Source organism: Globicephala melas, chromosome 10 (genome assembly GCF_963455315.2).
Source record: "Globicephala melas chromosome 10, mGloMel1.2, whole genome shotgun sequence".
In the NCBI taxonomy this organism is placed as follows: Eukaryota; Metazoa; Chordata; class Mammalia; order Artiodactyla; family Delphinidae; genus Globicephala; species Globicephala melas.
Window position 1 is genome coordinate 95,348,078 of NC_083323.1, and position 15,814 is coordinate 95,363,891.

General features: G+C 42.8%; 1 protein-coding gene across 6 annotated transcripts in view; it reads right to left on the minus strand.

Moving 5' to 3' along the window:
- RIMKLB (ribosomal modification protein rimK like family member B) overlaps positions 1-15,814 on the minus strand; it is a 53,137-nt gene that overhangs the window by 33,661 nt on the left and 3,662 nt on the right. For 3 of the 6 annotated variants that reach the window (XM_060306292.1, XM_060306287.1, XM_060306288.1), the window contains exons 1-2: positions 9,988-10,259; positions 8,392-8,536 (exon numbers count right to left, since the gene is read on the minus strand). The exons of 1 other annotated variant lie outside the window; for it this stretch is intronic. The gene's annotated coding sequence lies outside the window, so the exon portion shown is untranslated. Of the gene's footprint in view, positions 1-8,391; positions 8,537-9,987; positions 10,260-15,814 lie in introns of those variants that run through there. 2 more of the 6 variants (XM_060306289.1, XM_060306290.1) reach the window with 2 other exon arrangements.

The window sequence follows — 15,814 nt, forward strand, 5'->3', positions numbered from 1 at the left end:
ACCAGAGCATCTAATGTAGAGATGTCCAGTTTCCCTTGAGAGGGGAACTATAAAAATGCCCTTAAAATGTTTACAATTGGGTAGGTTTTGAAGCAACCTGTCATTGACCTCCAATACTCCGAAGCCACGTCTGTGCCTCCCCTGACACTTAGTTCTTGACCACTGTCTGTTCTATGATTGACTTCATTGCATGAAATTGCACTGCATTACTAGGGCAGTTGTGGACCCAGTAGAAATCAGGATGGGATGTTATAGCCACTGGCAACTGGGAAGCAGTTATGGCATGTCAGCTTTCAGGAAAATGCCCAGGCCACAACCGTAACACAACATGGTGTTTTCAGTGATTCTATAACCAGACAATAAAAACACTCCAGGACTGCAATCTCACAGTCATGCAGCAACTCCTAAGAGATGATGCCAATGGGCATATCCATCTTGTCTGCCTTCATGGCCACAGCCCTGATATCCTCATGTAAAGTTTGGGTGTTTCTACACTGGTGTGCAACCAACAACTAACAACAGACTCATATCAGGCTCCCCATCGCCTTTCATTTTCTTTTTAATGAAAGGGCTCGAAATCCTCATGAACCTAGGGTTCTAAGAAAGAAAATGATTCCCCTCTCTGTCTGGAAGACATGAAGCAAAGGTAGAGAGCATCACTGGCCGCAACTGGACCACATTCTTTCAGGGGGGATGCCCACAGCCCCTAATCTGGAACTGGAGGAATGCTCTCGCCTTACAGAAGAAGTGGTACCATGGGAGCTGTCACCTTGTCCTGAACTGAGGTATCTTCAGTTTGATCACGTAGAATACATTTTCTTTATCACTTTCAAAAGATTTTTGCATTATGCCCTGGTTTTCCTGTAAAAATCTGTAGAGGTATGCGACACTGTATTCCAACTCAGTCTTCCTGTACAAGTAAATGACATCACCAGTTTCTAAAAGACAAAGTGTGCTTAACATCCCTCAGCTGACTGGTGTTGGTATCTTCAAGTAACACCTGTCTAGATTTTTTATCTACTATAATTTTAGTCATCTCCAGAGACCAGTTTATTGCCAGGGAGTGAAAGGGCACAACCTCTTCTCTGCCCGGTGGTCCCCCCCAGTTTCCATGGGAGGATGAGCGGCTGACCATCCTTGGTGCCCAGGGATACTGCTGTAGTGACTGTTCGCCTTTTTCAGACTGTTCCGTTGGGATTCACATTTAACAATACCCAGGAAACAGGTAAAGACGCCAGCCACAAAGCAGAGGCTCTGCATCTCCAACAGCCCTCCTGGCCTGAAAGGCCACCAATGCATTCCTATAGGCCAGGCAGAGACCAATAGGTTGGTATCTCCTCCCTGACTATGATTTTAAAACATCTACTTTTCTCTTTTTGTTCCCCATCTGTTAATATCAAGGAAAAAGACAAAACAAAAAAGCTGATAAAAAGTCAAAAGCGTTAACAGTAAACCTACACAGCCTAGGAGCACAAAGTATGCCAATAAAAGGTCAGTACTGACGCTCATATCATATCCACTGTTTTAAAAGACAGGAGGGGGCTTCCCTGGTGGCGCAGTGGTTGAGAGTCCGCCTGCCGATGCAGGGGACACGGGTTCGTGTCCCGGTCCGGGAAGATCCCACATGCCGCGGAGCGGCTGGGCCCGTGAGCCATGGCCGCTGAGCCTGTGCTACACAACGGGAGAGGCCACAACAGGGACAGGCCCGCATACCGCAAAATAAATAAATAAATATATAAAAGACAGGAGGGACTTCCCTGGTCGTCCAGTGGTTGGGACTCTGTGCTTCCACTGCAGGAGGCATGCGTTTGACCCCTGGTCGGGGAACTAAGATCCCTCAAGCCACATAGCAATCAATCAATGACAGGAAAGAGTCCCCTGTAAAGTAAAATGGTTCCCCTTTTTTCCCCTGACATTTAAAGTAGTAGGTTTGGCTACCCAATAACATATCTGTAGGGAAAGAGTTTATTCTCCAACAGTGTAAGATCAATAGGGCATTTGCAAACGTCCACATATACATAGGAGTTGATTTTTCCTCTTAAAATATAAAAAAAAAAATCAGATCTACTAATTCTCTATTTTTTTATTTCTCCAGAAGTACCAAATAATATATAAACATCAGATAATAAATAAATGCTAAACTAGCCTTTTTGAAATAAAGAGAAATCTATAAAATTTAATTTTATATTAGAGATAGTTTTCCCGTGAAAACTTCTGGATAAGCACACCAATTTTTATGACTGTCATCTTCAAATACTCCAGGCAAGGCTAATTAAATGAGAATCATAAACAAGGTGATTTCTTGTAAGGCCCCCTTCCCAGTGGTAATTATTCTGGTAAAGAAAAAGCAAAATCACAATCTACCATCTGACGATATTAAGGGCATCTCTTACTGCTAGAAAAATTCTTTATTCCAGATAAGATATACCAAATGAACTTAGAATCAAAAGACTGAAAAAGAAAATATGTTGGAGGAGAGAATATATACATACTTAAATATAAAAACTAGAATTTACTCAATTTGGCAATAACTACAGCTGTACTTTCAATGATGTCGTTCTCTCCTGGATGAGGATTAGGTTTGCACAGAAAATAACAAATGTGTGAACGGGCACTCTTTCACTATTATTTCTTGTAACTGTTTTCTCCTGACGGCTTTCCCCCTGTACATAATCCCCAGGGCTTCATTCTTAAACCCTTCTTTCCTTTCTCTAGAAAAGTCATTCTCAGTCCAGTTTCAACTACTATCATTGACCTAGTAAATATATTTTTCCAACCAGCAGTTCAACTGAATTTCAGATCTTGTTTCAATATGCCTAAACGGGCATCCTTAACTAAATGCCACCCACTACTGCCTCAGTTAAGCAAGTAAAGTACTGCAGTACATATTTATTGAAAAAGATTCCACAAATCAGTGGACTTGCACAGTTCCAACCCACACTGTTCAAGGGTCAACTCTGTGTGTGTGTGTGATAATATATATACAGATGATAAATATATATATATATAAAAATATACACGCACACATATAATAAATAGATGCCACAGCAGAAGCATAATGTTTAAAGATGTTGAATGACATGCTTATCAAACTCCAAATACTGGGCTATTTTAAAACTAAAAGTTGAATGAACACTATTTCAAATTAAACCTCGGTATTAACAGTAACCATTTTACAGATTAAGAAATGAAGGTTAAGAGAGTTAAGAAATGCACCCAAAAAAAATTTTTTTTAACTAAGTAATACTAAGTAGCATAGCTTATATTTCCAGAGATTTTCTAAATCCCAACAGTCTCCCTCCAGATCATACCACATGCCTATGTTGACTTTAATTGTACCTTTTAACACCTACTTTGTTATGCTTAAGGTTTTAAACCAAGGATCTGTTTATCAAGGCTTTTCTCTCAATCTCAGTAAGTTCTAATGCTTCCCCGCCTCCCCAAAAAATCCAAAACACAACAAAACACAATCTGGGATACATATGAAATTTTACCCTCTTTCCTCTCCTTGTCTTATCCAGTGTCTCTTTCGGAGGTGGATCTGAATTACTGTAGGAAATGAGAATGAATGGGAGTAAGAGGCAGAGGGACAAAAGCATTAAGAAGATGAGAGAAAGGTAGGAACACCCCATTGTGTGTGTGTGTGGGGGGTGTACTTATTAAAGGGGTACAGAACATGAATGATAAAATGAAAATCTCAGAAGTCTCAGAGACAACCGATTAATAGTGTTAAACCTGTTACCCCATCATCCACTAAAACAATGTCCCTTTGAAACTTCGGTAGTTCCTCCACAGGCTCATCCTTTAGCTAAGACGCCACTTTAAAAATATCACTGTCTGGGTGCCATTTTCCTTAGCACATTAACTTGAAGTTAGACTGTAAGGCTGTGAAAGCAGGAGCAGGTTAGGTATTAATCAAAGTTGACTTTACAGTGACAGAAATGGATGACAGTCCCCTACTTATTCTTGAAAGAGTATACCTCAAAAACAGAGCAAATATCTGATTTTCCAAACTTTACATGACACATTCACTCATACTCTCCTTACAGCTCTATCATAATACCTTTTCTTAAAAAAACGATATACAAGATTTTGCATGAAAAATGAGAGGATAACCATTTTCCTATACATACTCAATATGGTCCCTTGTACTCTTTTTCTACTATATCTAAAGATATCGAAGGGAATTTGGATAAAATCCCTTTTGAGTAATTATATGTACCAATTACTGTGTTAGGCAGTTTACTTGTATCTTCTCACTTAATCCTCATAGTCATCCCTGTGACACATTATTGTCCTCACTGGGCAGGTGAGGCTGCACTAGCAGAGAGGTCATTTGTCTAACTTAGAAAGTGGTAGAAGAGCCCAGAGTCCCTTCAAATTCCACACACTCTATGGCACAGACTGCCACCTGCCTACCAATATCCACTTTCCACTTACTCCTCTGTAATAACAGATCTGATATTTACCTGAGCACAGTGCCATATGACTAAGAGGCTGCATTTGTATTGCGTAGGCCTTTCTGCAACTAGATATGGTCGCAGAGTGCTCAGCCAAAGTACTGCACTCCAACTTCCAGGAAGCATGCTAAAGAGATGTACTCTTCCTCCGCCCCTCCTCCATTCTGCTACCTGGAATGTGGGTGTCATGGCTACACCTCCAACAACCAGCTGGACAGAGGACAAGAGTCAACCCTAGGAAAAGTGCAGCTAAGTGTTAGAAGAACTTGAATCCCTGACAACTGCACAGTACTGTGGCCTTAAACTGCTTACTATCTCTTTTTCATGAGGAAGAAATAAACTTCCAACTCCATGATATTTTGGGATTCTTTATTATAGCCAAAAAAGATAAAACTACTAAATACACAAAACTAAGCATTCAACTGCATAATACATTCAATTAATATTTGAGTGCCCACTACGCACTCTCCCTAAAGATACCATGGTTAATAAAAGAGACAAACCCCCAGCCCCGACAGAACTAAAAATGATCTGATGATAAAATGTCATGAATAAGAAAAAATGCTCAACATCACTAAGCACTGAAACACAAAACTACCTCACAGGATGGTTACAATAAAAAAACAAAAAAAAAAAACCCAAAAAAACAGAAAATAACAAGTGTTGGGGAAGACGTGGAGAAACTGGAAGCCCTGCCAACTGCCGGTGGGAATGTTAAATGGTGCAGCAGCTGCCGAAAACACTACGGAAGTTCCTCAAAAAATTAAAAATGGAATCACCATACAATCCAGCAATTCCACTTTTAGGTATATACCCAAAAGAACTGAAAGCTAAGTCACAAAGAGGTATCTGTACACGTATGTTCAGAGCAGCATTGTTCACAATAACTAAAAGGTGGACGCAACCCACGTGTACATTTGACAGATGAATAATAAGCAAAATGCATGTATCAGAATCTAATGCCTTAAAAAGGCATTAGATTCTGATACATGCTTACAACATGAATGAACCTTGACGACATTATGCCCCACAATCTAAAGTACTCAAATTCACAGAAAGTTGAATGATGGTCCTTAATGGCTGGGGCATTTAAAGATTAGGGAGTTACTGTTTTATGGGTATAGGGTTTCGGTTATGCAGGACGAAAGAGTCTGGAGATGGCCATGGTGATGGCTGCACAATATGAATGTACTTAATACCACTAATCTGTTAAGACGGAAATATTGTGTGTATTTTACAATAAAAAGAAAACTGGAAAAGGAAAAAAACTGTCATGAGCAAATTAACATGCAAATGTTTACACATTCCCAACTAAAGGGTCCAAAAAATATGTTACCTTTAAATAACCTGTAGCTTTGTTACTAAAATTCCTAAAATAGTCTGTGGTATAAACAAAACCTAAGTTTTCTCTGGAATCCAAATAACATTTCTAATGATTTCACTTAACAGAGAAATGTTACATCAAAGTATCTCTGGAATGTGGCACAAAATTTAAAAAATGTTCCTGAGATGCAACGCACAGTACAGCTCAAAGTTCATCACACTTAACATGTTAAATGTCAGGCCTTCCTTCGAAATTTTCTTTCTGGACACTATGCTGTAAAAAGGGCTGGGAAGCTGTTAACACATTCAAGAAGGCTTTGCAGATATGGCTAACTACATCACATGTCAAAGGAATAAGCTAACAACTGAGAACTCCAAAGCATCAGGGAAGAATTCCAAGTTTGTTATATTTGGGCAAACCTGCATGAATTTTCAAGATGTAGTTTTCTGATAAAGCATCAAAGTCTGAAATACTGCCAAATACAGGACAGCAGAGCAGTAAGACAGAACCGGTCTGATCTTTTATAGCAAATCCATGCTCTATCTTGGAGACCTTATTTCTATATTTCTAAGAAAATGAAGCTAAGAGCTAGTATCAGAGGTGGTTAAAAGAGAGAGAGATGGAGAGAGGGAAACAAAAAGGGGACTTAAGGAACTGAATAGAGCAAAAACATTTAAGAGGTAGGTTTGGATTATTTTTTTTTTATCACAACTTGGTGGTGTGCTGCCACTTTTGAAAGAAAGGTAGTAAAAAAATAATAATAATAAACTTGGCATATAAACATTTACACAAATTTGTTCTGCTAATTCATCAATTCACAATCCAGTAGACTCCTCCAGACATTGCTGGGAGAAGTGATTGACAGGGGAAAGGACCAAACAGTAAAGTTTCCAAGTAATGAAAGACGATTTACCCAACATCTGTACCTAATCTGCCCCCCACCCCCGCCCTCCATTCAACCTCTCTCGAAACAAGAGGACCAATGAAATTAGACAGTAAACTCTATGAGGGCAGAATCCCCATCTGTTGTGTTCTATACTATTATCCCCAATGGGCAGCATAGAACCTCAAAAGGACATGGTTAAGGGTTAGGAGTTACTTTAAAGGACTTTGTTATGCTGAATGACAAAGGAGTATCAAAAAACCAGAGCTATTTTCAAAATTAAACATCAGGCAAATTGTACAACATAGTATCTAAACGTAGCTGTTTAAAATTTTATTTTTTCAGTTTCGCATAAAAAACAACCAACCCAAAGCTATTGCTACTTTCTATCATCACTATACAACCTTTGTTAACAATTAAAGTGGGGCCTGGGGTTGGGGCAGTAAGGAGAGGGAAAAAGATATATAAGCAGATGGGTTCCGTGCAGACCAGGCTCTAAGGGAGTAGATCTGGCTAGCTCTGTGACTTTTGTCCTCCAAGACAATTTTGAAAAGGAAAAAACATTGGAAAAGAAAACACTGAAAATGACACCATGGCATCAGTTACCATGAAGCCAGAAAATCAGTCCTTTTCTGCAAACCAAACATTTACACAGATACATATGGCACATAAATCTAAAATATATTATGTACAGATATTTTTGGAGGTACTATATTATTTCTTCACAACACTTAATATGACAAGCAGGAAAATTCCCAAGTAATGCAGGACAATTTACCCAACACCTGTACCTAATCTCCCCGATTCAACCTCTCTTGAAACAACTGCACATGCCAGTACAGCTAACACCTAAAAATACTACTTTCTTCATTGTTCTTATCACTACCTACCCACCCCTCAATAGCGGAACTATAACAATTCTAAAGGCTCTTTTCTCAAATGCTTATGACTTAATCCCACTTGCAGAGAATATTCTTTGTAAGCTAATCAGCCATAAAATCTCTCTACAAATCCACCCCCAAAAAAGAGTTGTCAGCAAGCAACATACAATAACTCACCCTCCTTACTTTATGTTTGGTTTTCTCACTCTTCATGGCCTGTTTGTGGGTACAGAAGTTCTTCCTCCACCCATTTTCTGTGTTTAGGTCTCTATGCCTGCTCCCCAGAAGAAGATGATAAAAGCTATGTCCCAAAGTGTGGAACAACTCACTCTACTCTGTCCATTCCCCTAATCTATTCCAGTATTCATGGTGCTCGGTCTTTTAGCTCATTGGGAGGGGAGAGGATTTGAGAGATCGATCAGTCGAGTGAATTACCCCAGTAGCAAACCCCATGTGAATACAAATTGGGGAAAGAAAGGATTGGGAGATAATTTAAAAGGTATGTTTCATCCTGTGCCCCAACAACATAATGCATGAGGTTTGGTTGGTGTTTAGAGAAAAAAAGAATGTTCATTTTAGAACTTTCTTCACAGTATGGCTAAGAAGTGGTAGAAGATTTACAAGATATTGCTGGTATTTCCCTCAGGTGAGGAAGAGGGGACTGAATGAGAAGGGAAAAGAAAAAAAGGGTAATTTCTTCTTGTCACTCTCCCCTGCACCCCCAGATGTTATCATATTCAATAGGAAACATGAAAAAAAATTAAAGCTATCCAACTAGAACTAAGATAAGTGGAATTTTAGCTCATAGCCAAAAGTCTGAAGGTTAGATATACAGCTCCTTACCCCCTACAGGGAGAAAGGCAGGAAGAGAAAAGTGGCTCTTCACCGAGTAGAGGGCTGAATGTGACTCAATTTGCTGCTCCCCTTCTTGGCTCTGTTTTCAGGATCCCACAGACTGCCTCCCTGCCTGACAAGCAGACTCCAGCACCTGGCGGGGGTAAGAGAAGACAAGAGAGAAAACAAGGGAGACGGAGAAAGAGAAAAACATCAACAGCCATGTTGCCAAACTAAGTCTATGACATGAAGGAAGGAAACTAATACCTAACCAAGATAGACTGGAATAAACAAAAGATTACGTCAAAACAAAATAGGCCTCCTCCCCTTTGACACACTAACTAAATCCAGTAACCATTATAAAAGAAATCTAACTATATTACGACTACATTAGAGCTTTTCATTCCAGAAGTTACGGTGACTCTCCATGACTAAAATTTCAGAGTGTTTTATTTCAAGTGAATATGTTAAAGTATTTGGACAGTCAATTGTTAAAGAAATCGTTTTTTTCTTTTTAAAAAGACCTTACAACTATCCGATGCTATGAAATGAGATCTAAAATAAATAACATTTACATTTTAATGGTTACAGTTAAAAATTAAATCATCCATAAATATAATCAAAATATCAAGCCCACAAAAGGAAAACCTTCCATATTAGGCTGCCCATGCAGTTTCAATACAGACTTCAAATTTAACCCAACTCCACAAAGATGTGGGAACAATTCCTGTAATTAATAAGAAAACGGCACAAGCAAAGAATTTACATCGAGGTTACATTCAACACGGTTACTATAATAATCCCACTCACAGAAGAGAATTAACGCCCCATCTCTATCCGTAAACACAAATGGGAGAAAATACAGGGGATGACAAATCTGCTATCAGCGATAAGGAAAAATTAGTAAGGCAAATCTGAAGTAATTATCCCCTAACTACTTTGGATTTATTGCGGGGGGGGGGGGAAGATCTGCATCACGGTCAAATGCTGTTAAAAAAAATCAAACGAGACAAGCAATTACTGTCACCCATCTTATTCAGAGGGCTTTCAAAAGAAAAAGAGGAATGGCTGTCACTCTTCTAAAAATGTACACGTAAGGAGGAAAGCGTGGAATTAAAACAGAATAACTGCGGGACCAATACCAGCCCCTCCCGCCTCGGTCACACACCACAGGAATCTGTCTGATGGCAGCAGTGGAGGCAGAGATCACCACGCTGCCGAAGACAGGTTTGCGCCACGCGTGTGTGGCTCCGACGCGCATCCCCAGGGTCACCACACCCCCTCGCCGAGGGGAGACCACACTGCACCCCGCCCGAGGCCGCCGCCTCCCTCCAGCCTCCCGCACCCACCGGCATCCTCAGCCCCTCCCGGAGCAGAATCCCAGCCCAGGGTCCGCCGAGCGCCCCGCCGTCCCCGGCTCTGAGGCGACCACCGGCCTCCCCAAGCCCCGGGCCCCAGCCGCGCACGGCCCCGTCCTCTCCCGGGCCCGGCCCCGCTCGTCTGGAGCCCGTTCCGCCCAACTCGGCCGCCACGGGCGGCGGGGGTCGGGCGCGCCTCCGCCTCTCGCCACGACCCCCGCGGAGGGAACGCGAGGGTCCCGCTCACCTGGCTGGGGCGACTCCTCCCTGGCTCTCGGCCGGCGGCGCCCGGCTGGGGCCTCCGAGGGCGGCGCGGGCGGGCGGCCGGGCGGGCAGTAAGTCCGAGGAGAGGAGGGGGATGGGGTCGGGAGGCCGGGAGCCGCCTCCTTTCTCCGCCGCCGCCGCCACGGCTCCCACAGCCTGGCCCGGCGCCCTCGCCCACTCGCCCCCTTTCTCACAGCCGCGCGGTCGGTCTGGCTCTCCCTCACCCCACACACCCCCACACACACCTACACACACACCTACACACACACTCACACTCACCCCCCCCACACCCACACCCACGCACACCCGACTGCTCCTCACTCCCTCACACTCCCTCACTCGCCTGGCGTGCGCGCGCGCGACCCCGCTCTCACACAGCGCGCGCGACGCCGGCGGAGACCGCCCCGCGCTCCCCCAGACCTAGGCGAAGCGCGCCGTCCGCCCGCGCGCCGAGGACCCGTGCGCGCCGAGGACCCGTGCGCGCCCCGGCCCCGCCCTCCAGGCGCGGCGGCGCTGCGAGGGCCGGCCGAGCGAAGGGCCGGGCCAGCCAGCCGGCCAAACCTGGCCAAGCGGATCTGACACCTGCGTCGGGACCCGACCCCCAGGCGTCCCGTCTCCGCACGCAACCCTCGCGGCCTCTGGGGTCGAGGAGAGGCGATGGGGGCGCGCGCGAGAAGGAAAAGGGGAGCGCGAGAGCGCTTCGAGGACGCGCTTTCCCCACCCGCCCCCAAACCGTCCTCACTGAGAAAGGGAAACGGGTGGAGGGGCGAGGTTTGTTCCCAACTCGAAACCGCGTGGTGAATCCCTTCCTTTGTACACCCTCCCCGCCCTCACCGTCCCTCTTCCAGCCCCATTCACCCACACTCTGAACCCTGACGCGAGCCCACCGAGTCTCCCAGGCGCAGTGTGCGGAGTGCGTGTCCGCGCCTCCGCGTCTCCCGCCCGTCCCCGCCCACCTCCCGCGCCGCCCTGAGGACCGCCTCCCCCTCGAGTACCCTCAAACCGTAGTCTTCCCTCCGGAGGCAAAGGTTTGGGGGACAAAGACCGTAAACACCCATAAGGTCCTTGTCCCTGTACAGAGTAAGGACAATGCCTCTGTAGGTAGTGAGGCCAATTTTTAAACATCATGTATTCTCCAGGCTTTAGGCAGATTTTAAGATACAGGCGGGGCACCGTGGTACAGCCAGCTCTGCCGCTTAGAAACCAGTGTAAACCTTGTCACTTGTTAATTAACCTAGTTACTTAACTAACTCTGATCCTTTGTTATGAAAAGAGTATATCCCAAGGTTGCTGTGTGAATGAAATGTGATAATAGACTTACGAGCATTTTGTAAATTTCCAAACTGTGTAAAATGAATGTTTTACACTTTTTTTCATTTACACTTTAGGGTGTTTCTTCTCAGTATGGCTGAGAAGGGGTAGAAGATTTTTTAAGATGTTGCTGGTAATTTCCCTCTAGTGAGGAAGGTTGAAAAACTCCTCCACAAAGGAGGGTAAGAATATGAATAGGTCGGAAACAACCTAAATATCCATCCACAAATGAATGGGTAATGATGTGGTATGTATATACAATGGAATATTACTCAGCCATAAAAAAGAATGACATGATGCTGTTTGTAGCAACATGGATGGCCCTAGAGATTATCCATAAAGCCAGACAGAGAAAGACAAATACCAAGTGATGTCCTATGTGGAATCTAAAATACGACACAAATGAACTAACTTATCTACAGAACAGAAACAGACTCACAGACAGAGAACAGACTTCAGGGAGGGGGGTTGGGGGAGGGATGGAGTGGGAGTTTGGGATTAGCAGGTGCATTCTATATAACAGAATATCCAAACAACAAGGTCCTACTGTATTGCACAACGAACTGTATTCAATATCCTGTGATAAACCATACTTTATATGGAAGATTCATTTCCAAATAACCTTAGTCAGTTATTACACCAGATATCCCAGATGTTAGAGAGTATGTCCTAACATGTTTGCCTTCTTGCAGATCACAACCCCTTCTCAGTCCCCTCAGCCAACAAATTCTTTTCAGCATTCCTTTCCCAATCTTTAGGGTCTGCTTTTTTTTTTTTTGCTGATTTACCTCAGGGGGACTTGAGAGTACCATAACTGAGAAATGTAGTTAGGGTGTTAACTAAGTGTTTACTGCATGTTTTGACACAGAGTAACCTAGGATGGTGAACTATTTTCACGAAAGATACGTTTAGAGGTACAAAAGTGTTATATACTACCTTCAGAAGAAAGGGGGTAAAAGTCTACAGAACTAAAATGTTGCTATTTACTCCACTCTGATACTATCTCCTGGAACATGAAGTACTTCCCTTCAATCTAAAGAGGAAAAGAGGAGAATCATTTTGTGATCAAAGAAAGCTTGATCACAGAGATATGAACACAATGAGAATCTGACGCAAAATACATAGGGAAATTGGCACAGAGAAAAGGTCGCGGGCATGCCCAGCAGAGGATCCCAATTCACAGTAACCATGCACTGCCCAAGAAAACCAGGTTGCATAGGTGAAACTGTGGATAGGGAGTATGAGACTATTAACTAACAGGCCACTTGTCTGTTAAGAAAAATGCTGTCGTTCAGGGCTTCCCTGGTGGCGCAGTGGTTGAGAGTCTGCCTGCCGATGCAGGGTACACGGGTTCGTGCCCTGGTCCGGGAAGATCTCACAGGCCGCGGAGCGGCTGGGCCCGTGAGCCATGGCCGCTGAGCCTGTGCGTCCGGAGCCTGTGCTCCGCAACGGGAGAGGCCACGACAGTGAGAGGCAAAAAAAAAAAAAAATGCTGTCATTCAATATACTGTCACTATGTGCCAGACACAGCCTAAGAAATTCATAACACACACAACAACTTTGCTTTTCACTTAATCTAGTCAGGGAAATAAACCCAGAAGTATATTTTTAAAAACAAACCCAGAAGTATATTTTTAAAACCAAAGCCAATGATATGTCACTCTATAAGATAATCTTTACATGAATAATGATCAAATTCATACTTCCTATTTTTGTATGAAGTAATGAGGGAGCAGAAATTGTTTTTAGCATTTCCGGAAAGGCTCAGTTTCTTAGATTCAACCATAATCTTTGTGTTTTCACGGTAGTTATGTCTGGTCAGGTATGGACTCACAACTCCTTTTGGTGGCAATGTAACTTATCTTGGTTTAATCATGCACCACTCATTTTTAACCCATAAATTGATACTCTTCAGGAGGGGGTGGGTTGAATCCCTTGAGAAGACATATTATAAGTAACCTCACATCTCTGGAGTCAGATAAATCTGATTTATCTGATTTGAAATCCCAGCTTTATTTGCTGGTGTCATGGGATTGTTGCCTCTATCAGCCTCAGTTTTCTCATCAACAAAATGAAGATTAACTATTTCACTGAACTATAAGGATTAATGAGGTAACTTAAATATAATGCACTACATATGAAGCGTGCAATAAATATTAGCTATTATTACACAAGACTGATGTTCCCCGAAGCTGAAGGGACCGAGGATTAGACAAGAGGTGCTGGAATTATCCATGTATATCTATATCAGCCAGAAAGCATAATTCACTTATTATCTAGACTTTGGGTCAAGCAAAAACTTTAAGTACCCCATAGACACCATCTGGTGCAAATCTTTCTCTCCTGGGGTTAATGACAAACAAACAAGCTGGGGTTTGATCAAAACTAAGGCCTAAAGTAGTGAAGAGAAAAACTGTAAACAGGAATGAATCCAGAATTATTCTCAGTACCTAAAATAGTGTACATCACTGGGTATCTAACGTGATTCCTGTGGGTGGAGAAAAGGTAGTGGGTGTCCTATATCAGAACGTACACTAGCAAATAAGGAACAGTAGAAGCAGCTGCAGGAGATGTAGCTCTCCCTGTGCTTCCTCTCCCAGAGCCAGCCGGCTAGAACCAGCCTGGCGGCAACAGTCTTCAGTTAGAATAGCTAAACCCTGATCTAGCCTTTCTCCACCCACATCCCTCCTCCTTTCCCTCCACTCCATTTGTGCACAGTAAGCTGAGTGCCTCTCTAACTATGCTAAGAAAATACAGATGCCAGACACAAAGGAGGATGGGGTGGGGAAAGGGAGGAAAGACGGTACAGATTGGCTGCATCAGAGAAAGAAAAAGTGTAAAGGAAAAAAATGACTTAGAGAGGTGATGTAGGTTTTTCCCCTTAGAAAGAGAGGTGATGTAGGTTTTTCCCCTTCCTTTAATTGTATCTGGCTACTATTTCTTTTTATCTGTGACACAGGAATAAACCAGGATGTTTAAAATGCAGATTCCTTGGCCTTCACCCCGACCTTCTGAATGAGCCCGGGTATCTGCATTTTTTGAGCCAAACAAAAAACTTATGGAATCAGCCAATAGTCTGCAAATTTAACAAGCTTACCAAGTTGAATCTTAGATACATGACAGCTTGAGAATAGTGTCTTAAAGAGATAACCATTTGTAAAATGTTCTTAATTTAAAGCACTCAGCATTTATAAACTCGATGTAAGCCTCAAGCAACCTCGAAATGTTGAGTAAATATTGTTAGTCTCTTCTGACAGAAGGGAAAATCAATGCAATGAGATAAAATCATTGGTGGCAATTCCGAGTCTCCTGATTCCCTATCCACTGGAGTATCATAAAAGTATTTCAGTCTGGTTAGAACAGAAGAAGAGAGAATGGACTAAGCAAAGGTGGAAAGGCAGCAGCATGTTCTCTTTTAAAGAATAGAGGAAGCCTCAAATAATAGGGGAAAAAAGAAAACAAGAACCCTCCACTAGGTGCAGGGAGACACCGGATTGAATTTGTTGACATTTCAACCATAGAAATGATGGTATCAAACCACGTATGGGCTGTAGGATCCGCCACACACCTATGTCACCAGCAGCACCTTGAATGATTTACAGATTGAATGGATGAATGAATGAATGCGTTCTGAGATCATCCTACTGACCTGCCACCATCGTGACTGTCCTGGTCCAGTTTGCTATCTTTTGCACATCGAAAAAGTTAGACTAGGGAGTTCTGTTCATTAATCTAAGTTCATGTATTTATCCTTGATGCAAAGAAACAGAACAATTTATATCTGTTGTGTCCAAATCCTTATCTACTCTATTTCTACATTTTGTTTCTCAATCATTTTTGCTCTCTTGGGTTACAAACCCATTTGATCATCAAGCTAGATTTGTTTCATCTTCCTTGCTCTTCTATTTAACCCTTCTTCCATCGACTCGACCTGACTCCCCCAAACTAACTGTTTCCTTGATTTTCTGGTCTCTCTCTCTCTCAGTGCCTTTCAGTTTGGGATTCATCCTAGCAGCATGAGGAGACAGTGAAGAGGAAGAAAACAACGAGTGACACGGTGGAATTACTAGGCAAATCTCTCGAAATATCCAAGTTCCAAACCTTCTGGCTACTTTCCCAAAACTTTTCTGGACAACTAGGGCAGACAACGGAGACCAAGATAGAGGATCTATAACACTGGCTTGCTTAGTAAATAAATGGTGAATGAGGAAATAGCCATAGAAATATCTGAAACGCATATAGTTCTGTATCTGTCCCCAGTCTCATAATAAACCTAATATGTCTTAGAACATGTTTAATCCTCCTAATAACCCTACTGCGCTTGAGTTATCTCCTTTTTACAAATGAGCAAACTGAGGAACAGAGACGTTGAGTAACTTTTTCAAACTCACACAGCTAGCAAGTGCCAAAACCGTGATTTGAATCCAAGCATCAAAGTACATACTCTTAACCAACTCTTTATAATCCCTCAAAGGCTACACAATTGATTTTGTCGGCCA